The sequence below is a fragment of the Vicia villosa genome, linkage group LG2, assembly GCF_029867415.1.
Source record: "Vicia villosa cultivar HV-30 ecotype Madison, WI linkage group LG2, Vvil1.0, whole genome shotgun sequence".
NCBI lineage: Eukaryota > Viridiplantae > Streptophyta > Magnoliopsida > Fabales > Fabaceae > Vicia > Vicia villosa.
Genome location: NC_081181.1, coordinates 114,529,500 through 114,536,704, shown reverse-complemented (window position 1 = coordinate 114,536,704; position 7,205 = coordinate 114,529,500). Strand labels below are relative to the sequence as shown.

The 7,205-nt window shown below is 35.7% G+C and overlaps 1 pseudogene; it reads left to right on the top strand.

Moving 5' to 3' along the window:
• Positions 1-2,919: 2,919 nt before the first annotated feature.
• LOC131649825 (F-box protein At3g07870-like) lies at positions 2,920-6,461 on the top strand (annotated as a pseudogene).
• The last annotated feature ends 744 nt before the right edge of the window (positions 6,462-7,205 follow it).

The window sequence follows — 7,205 nt, the reverse complement described above, 5'->3', positions numbered from 1 at the left end:
CACGTCTTAACAATCATATCTTCATCAAGTCACAATATCATAATCAAATAAGACTCAAATGCAATTCACATGTGACCCGGCTTATACAAATGCATGTGGTACCATTTGGAGTAAAACTCCCACGTCTCAAGACTTGCCATTGGGCACACCGTCGCTAATTGCCATTAAGGCCACCGTCACTTTTTACTATTAAGGCCATCGTCTCTTTATGCAATGGATGTGACTCACTAAATGCAACATCCATACAAACATGATATTCACAAATACATCACAAATACCGACTAAACATCATTACTTTTATAGTAATTCACCACTTCCCAATCACGTCGCTACGTTGCATCATCATACAACAACACACCACTTCACCACATAAATCATAAAATCAAACAAATTCATTTAAAGAAAGATTATAAAAGGTTTATAAGCATTCCTAAATCATATTCATTAGAAAGGTCTTAATTATAGCTTCGCATAGGTTCAAACAGCACTTAAAAAGGAGTTACGGTTCAAAAGTTACATCATTTCAAAGTTTGGAAAAGTTTTCTAAAACAGGGTTCGCGGCGCCAACAAGGTTCGCGGCACGAACTGAGTGAATCAAATAACCCCTAAGTTTCTGCCAAGCAGTTCGCGGCGCCAATAGGGGTTCGCGGCGCGAACTAAGCAAATCCAAGTTTTCCTGAGTTTCTTCCAAGCAGTTCGCGGCGCCAACAAGGGTTCGCGGCGCGAACTGGCGATTTTCAGAAAACCCCAAACACAGAAAACAGCATACGAAACCCATCCTAAAACCCCTAAACTCAACCCAATCAAGTTGGAAAACACCAAGCATCACGAATAACAATAGAATACATATTATAGACACAATTATAACACATATTATGGGTCTTCTAACATCATAACATCATCAATCATACTTAAATTCACAATTTCATAGAAGTCTAATATAAACCCTAACAATCTCTATTCAATTTATACACAATCATGGATAACAACATACAATCAAAATCCCACCCAAAACATCATCATACATCCCTTTAGCATGAAAGAATTCCACCCTTACCTTAGGTTTTGGATTGAAGCCAACTCTATCTTCAACCTTGAGATTCTCCTCTTCTCTCCTCTCTTCTCTTCTTTCACCAAAAACCCCAAATGAACTTCTAATTTCTATTTCCTCTAAAACCTTTGTTTTAGTTAAACCCTTACTATCTTAAATTACTAATGGGCTCTAACTAGCACCCCTCACTTACTAATACCAACTTAGGCCCAATAACCAACAACACTTACTATCTTATATTATTTACTAATAATTCCCAAATAAAACAACATAAAATCAATTAAGCATATAATTAACACATAATTCACAATTAATTGACATCACTCACATAAATAAATAATTAAAGAAAAACGGTCGTTACAACAACCATCAACACGACCATCTTCCTCTTCACCATCCCTTTGGAGAGATTCCTCACCCTCGGGGATCCTCCTGGTGATAGAAGCGATGTATTGCCATTTCCCTCGTTTCCTTCTTCTTTCCCACTACTACTATCCTTGTCTTTGGTTATGCCAATAGCTTTGATAGTTATATTAGGGGATTTCTCTCTCTAGAGTGAACAATTCTTCTTTGGGGAGTATTCTCGGCCTTTCATGTCATCCTTAGTTTACCCAACCAATCACCCCTTTTCACGAGTCCTTCAATTGGATGAACTCATTTGTGTTATGGTTGTGACTCTGTAGAAAGAACAGTACTTAGACTTGTTTGTTCGAGAAAACTCTTTAATCAGGTACAAACTCCAGATCCCGACTTCTTTAAATTTTGTGTTTGCACATTATTTCTAGATTTTATCCCTTGAAGTTTTTAGAGTAGTATAAACATCAAACCTGGATTGAAGTCCACACACTCCTTCTTCTTTATGTCAACTAGCATCTCTCTTTAACGGTCGGCTGAGTCCAGTGTTCCCCTAATTTAGGGTTCATCCCCAAGGCCAAGAGTTTTTCCTCATAATTAATATTGATGCACCCAACTCAATAAATATTTCAAATTATGGGCTTCATTGAGCCCTATATTCTCCCAAAACTTGCAGCCCAACCTCAATCCTCTTTCAAAGATCCAACACTTCAGTTTTTCATGCGTGCATCCACAACTTCAGCTTCCATGCATTTCATAAGATAATCTACTGTGACGATCAATAACTTCATTTGGCCAAGAACTAGTGGCAAAAGGCCTAAAATTTCCATGCCTCGATGGTAGAATGGCCAAGGCAACATGACATAATAAATAATCTCAACTATCACACATGATGTATATTGGCATGCTCTTGGCATTTTTCAGATTCTCTAGTGAATGTTTTACTATCCTTCCTCGGAGTGGACCAATAATATTCTGCCTTGAGAAATATGACTACCACATGTCCCCTGGTGAACCTTCATGAGAACCAATGTGATTTCTTGTTCTCTAATATCATGGTGTACTTTACGGCATACTTTTGAATCTTTTTCTCCTTTATCGTATTTACTGGGAGTTCGCCTAACTGTAGATAACATATTTGGAGGGATACTTCATGCTCAAACGGAGGGTTGATAAAACTGTCTTCATCAAGTTGAGGACGGGCGCCCTAAGATGAGGTTGTAGGGGGGACGAAACGTCTACTACAAGATATTTCACCTTTTCAGTCTTTGCGTTGGCCTCTAAACCCAACATCGTCTTGAGTGTTATTTGACCTTTCACTACTTTCTCGCTAGAAAGACTAGCTAAAAATGCTTGTAATGTATCGATGTCATCTGGGTCAAATCAGAGTCTCTTAAAGGCGCCCAGGAACAAGACATGTGTTGAGCTTCCAATGTCAACCAACACCTATTTTATGTCCTAATTATCATATTTTAGCATGATGACCATGAGGTCATTATTACGAGGGGGTGTCAATGGCGTTTTTGCTAAAGAAGGTGATTTTGGACTTTGTCTCCATCTCTAAGCTTATTTCAGAATTGGAAGATATAAAGCTCGCTGTCAAAATCTGCTTAGCATACTTCCAGTGGAAAAATGGATTCTCCACCATCAACAAAGCCTCATACAATGGAGTTGGTGGCAATATCTCAGCTTCATTTTGTCATTCTCATGGAGAAGGTGGCAAAAGTGAGCGATGAACGACAATATGTGTGGCATATGTTAGTTTCACCGAGCCCTATGGTGGCTCTCAATTGTACTTGTTAAAATTACAATGAGGGACAACCTTTGATTGTGCAGAGTTGTCTAAGGGTTTTAGGATTGATGTTGGTGTTAGAGAAAGCTTACACATAGATGGTGAAAAACTATGTATCTATGTGGTTGCTGAGTGAATTGAATCCCCTTTCAACTTCCTTAGCTAAGATATTTATAGATATCTATATTGAGTTCTAGGAACCGGAGAATAGTTGTTCTCCCCTCTCTTAGAAGCGTGAGACCGTTATTGCCTATATTTTTGTGGAGAACGCAACTACTCTTTGACAAAACTTCTAAACCGTTAATGTCTTAGGACACGTGAATCCTTACGTTTTGTGAGTGAACAATAGGTGAACTTAACCAAGTTCAAAATAGGATGAGTTATCCGACCAAAACGTGAATGCTACAACTAGTAAACGTTTGATATGATCGCTGGCTGACTACAACATTTGCTTTAGGCGGCAAGAGAGGCTAGCCATATGCTCACTCTGAATTGGCTTCTCCTCCTCCTTTGGTTTACCTTCAAAGGAACAAAATGGGATTATCCTAATACACATTACTTTTTATGTGGTTTTTTTCTTCATAAAAAGATATAAATTAATATGTACAAACACTTGTTGGATAAAACTAAGTGTCAAATAGAGAATGAATGAATTAATATTATAGAATATATATAGAGTGAAATATTAGAATTAGAATTGCATATAATTAATTATAAAAACCTAAAAGATTAACATAAAAATATTTATATTATTAAACTAAAAAAGTTATATTATTTCATCTAAAAAAAAGCATATGGCATCTTGTATATAAGGATTGAGTACTTTTTTTTAAACGAAAGTTTTAATCCCAATTCTATTAAAATATAGAATAAAGATAAAAATCAAAACCAAAAGTAAAAAATACAAAAATATACAAAATATTGAATTATGAAGATAATATCCTGAAAATTGGCCCAAAATTTCTATAAAGTAACCGTAATAAACCTATTTATAAATAAAGTAGTCAAACAATTCACAATCTTGTATATCAGCGTACACGAGTTAGGGCTTGCCGTCATGATGCATACAGCATACAGTGGATCCTCGCAGCCATTCATCCTTTATTTGGTTGTTAGAAATCATCCACTCACTCAGTATGCTATTCAATTCCTATATTTCCTTTGTATTTCAATCCATGTTTTTTATTTTTCTGATTTTAGGATATTGTTATGGCTATATATTATTGTATCTGAATGAAACAATATACTTTGACAGTAGATCTTCTCTACTATTATTGTTGTGTTATTTTTCTGGTTGTTTTCTTTCTTTTTTGTATATCAGGATTGCCATGGAAAGAGGAAGTGACTCAATTGACTCTGACATGACTAGGCGCGGATTCAATTTCTCGGATTTACCAGACTCAATTATCAGTCGCATTCTCGCTCAACTCCCCATCAAAGATATTTTTAGTTGTAAAGGTGTTTGTAAAACATGGAAATCACTTATTTTAGAACCATATTTCGCAGCATTATACGAAGAAGTGATTTTAAATTGCGGTTGCAGTCGCGGATCCGGAAGCGGTTGCGGACACTACATAGAATAATACAATTCACCTATTTTATTTTTTTTAAAGTTAATTCTTATCTCTCGATTTTATAGAAAATTGATAAAAAAATGTAGTTCGGGTTTGGTTTTGAATTCTCAACTCTTGCAAATCATATTATCCCTTGGTTTTGGGAAAACCAACATAGTTGATTAATATTTTAATTTATTAAACTCAATGCAGTTTTTATCTCGATTATGTTTCATTTTTCCATACTATTTTTACTTGTAAATGTGTTTGAGAACATGGAATTCACTTATTTTAGACCCATATTTCACAGCATTATACACCGAATCTACGTCACTTGGTTTCGTGGTTCGGACTAGTCATTCATCAATAGTGTCAAATAACTTGCACCTTTTTGAGCACCAACCTTAAAATCAAGAGTTTCATGCTTTCATCAAAATTTTGATCCTAAATTCAAGCTTCCTCTCCGGACTCCAAATAGGACTCGCCATTTCCCTCATCACAATCCAATAGATAATAAATTTGATGTGGTGAATTCCTGCAATGGCTTGCTTTGCTTATGTCAGTCAAATTACTCTCTTTCCTTGCCAAGTAGGTTAACTAGTGTAAACCATTTAGTTTTTTGCAACCCAATTACAGGTGAGTTCTTAAGACTTCCAGAAGCTACTGGACTTATGAATAATACTCGGATACCAATATGCGTCAGTCTTGGCTTCCATCTATGGTTTTAAATTGCGGACAGCATCACGAAATGCGGCCGCAATATTGCGGTTGTAGTAGTGTCCGCATAAGACCGCAATTACAATGTGATTGCAAGTCAAATAAAAACCATATCATAACGCTGCAATGGCCGCATCAGTCCGCGTCGACAGCATCAGCATGCAATAGTTTGTACATGGTTTGAAAAAATTACTTGTTTTATCTTGTTTCTTATTTATATCATAAATTTAAGGTATGTTTTAAAAAGATTTGAAAGATTGGAAGTGATGGCGAATTGTTATCGAGATATATGAAGAATTTAGAGAGGAAATTGAATAGATTGTGAAACATAAAATAAATTATAAAGTATATTATTTTTGTTGATAAAAGAAATTCACGCCGCAACAACCTCAATCGCATCGCAACAGCCGCAACTGTAGTAGCCGCAGACGTAACCGCAATTTAAAACCATGCTTCCATCCTAAAAAGGTGATAAGAACATGGAATTGGAGAAATTATAAACCGAATACTATGGTTGTTGAAATGCACACACTAGGAACAACAACATGGAGGAATATTGAAGTTGGTCCTATGTTTTCATTTTCAATACTTGAATCTCCCGCATCCATGAATGAGGCACTTCATTGGATTAATTTTGAAGACAAAATGCAGTCAATATGTGTTTAAACTTAGAAAGTGAGAGATTTCAATCCTTCCTTTGTCCTTCTACTACTGATGTAGAAGTAAGTATCACCATGGTAGAATTACATGGATTTCTTTACATATGTGAAAAAATATTACCCAATACTTGCTCAGTATGATGGCTTATGAAAAAATATGGTATTGGTGAGTCATGAACCAAAGTTTTCTACACAGATAGTTTCAGAAGTCCCATAGTTGTAATCACTTTATTCATTATGAACCTGATAAACATAGATTCACATATTTAAATATAGATGGGGCTGAATCCCTCTGGTATGAATCAATCCTTCATATTCCAAGTTCATATCATTGAAGGATGTTTCTAAAGGAAACAAACAAGGTTGGGGTGCAGAATGTCCATTTCATAGTAAGAAATTCAATGGCGGATCTTAAGAGGAGCACAAGGGTGCAGTGGCACCCTTCATTTTTTTCATTTTTTTTAATGTACTCAGAGGAAAAGTAAAGTTAATATAATAGGATGGACATTGGTAGTTTGTATGGGTAGAGAGTATAGAATAATTTTGGAGAGGAAATTGAATATGTTTTGAAAAATGAATTGGATCCTTGTTTTAGTTTAATTTATTTAATGTGGTGGGACCGACAAACTTGACAAATAAAAAGTTAACATGTTCATTATTATGATTAGTTAGATTGAGCCAAATTAGCTGATAGTTGATAGCTGATAGCTGGTAGCTTGTAGCTGGTGACGGATAGCTAAGGGTGATCAAAACCAAACCAACCCAATAGAAAACCGCAAACCAAACCAAATCAAACCGAAACCACAAAAAATCACATTTGGTTCGGATTAGTTTGGGTCATTTTTTAACAAAACCGCACGGTTTGGTTCGGTTTGCGGTTTGTATTTTGTAAACCGAACCAAACCGAATCAAACCGCATTATGTTACAACCTAACTTTTACTATTATCGCGCCTTCTTTGCCACATACATCTTTCCTCATTTTCTATAATCTCTACTCTCTTATATTCTTTCTTTTTCACCTTCTCATTTTTATGCAAATGTTCCCTATTTTAGTTTCGTTTTTATCGCACATCTTCTT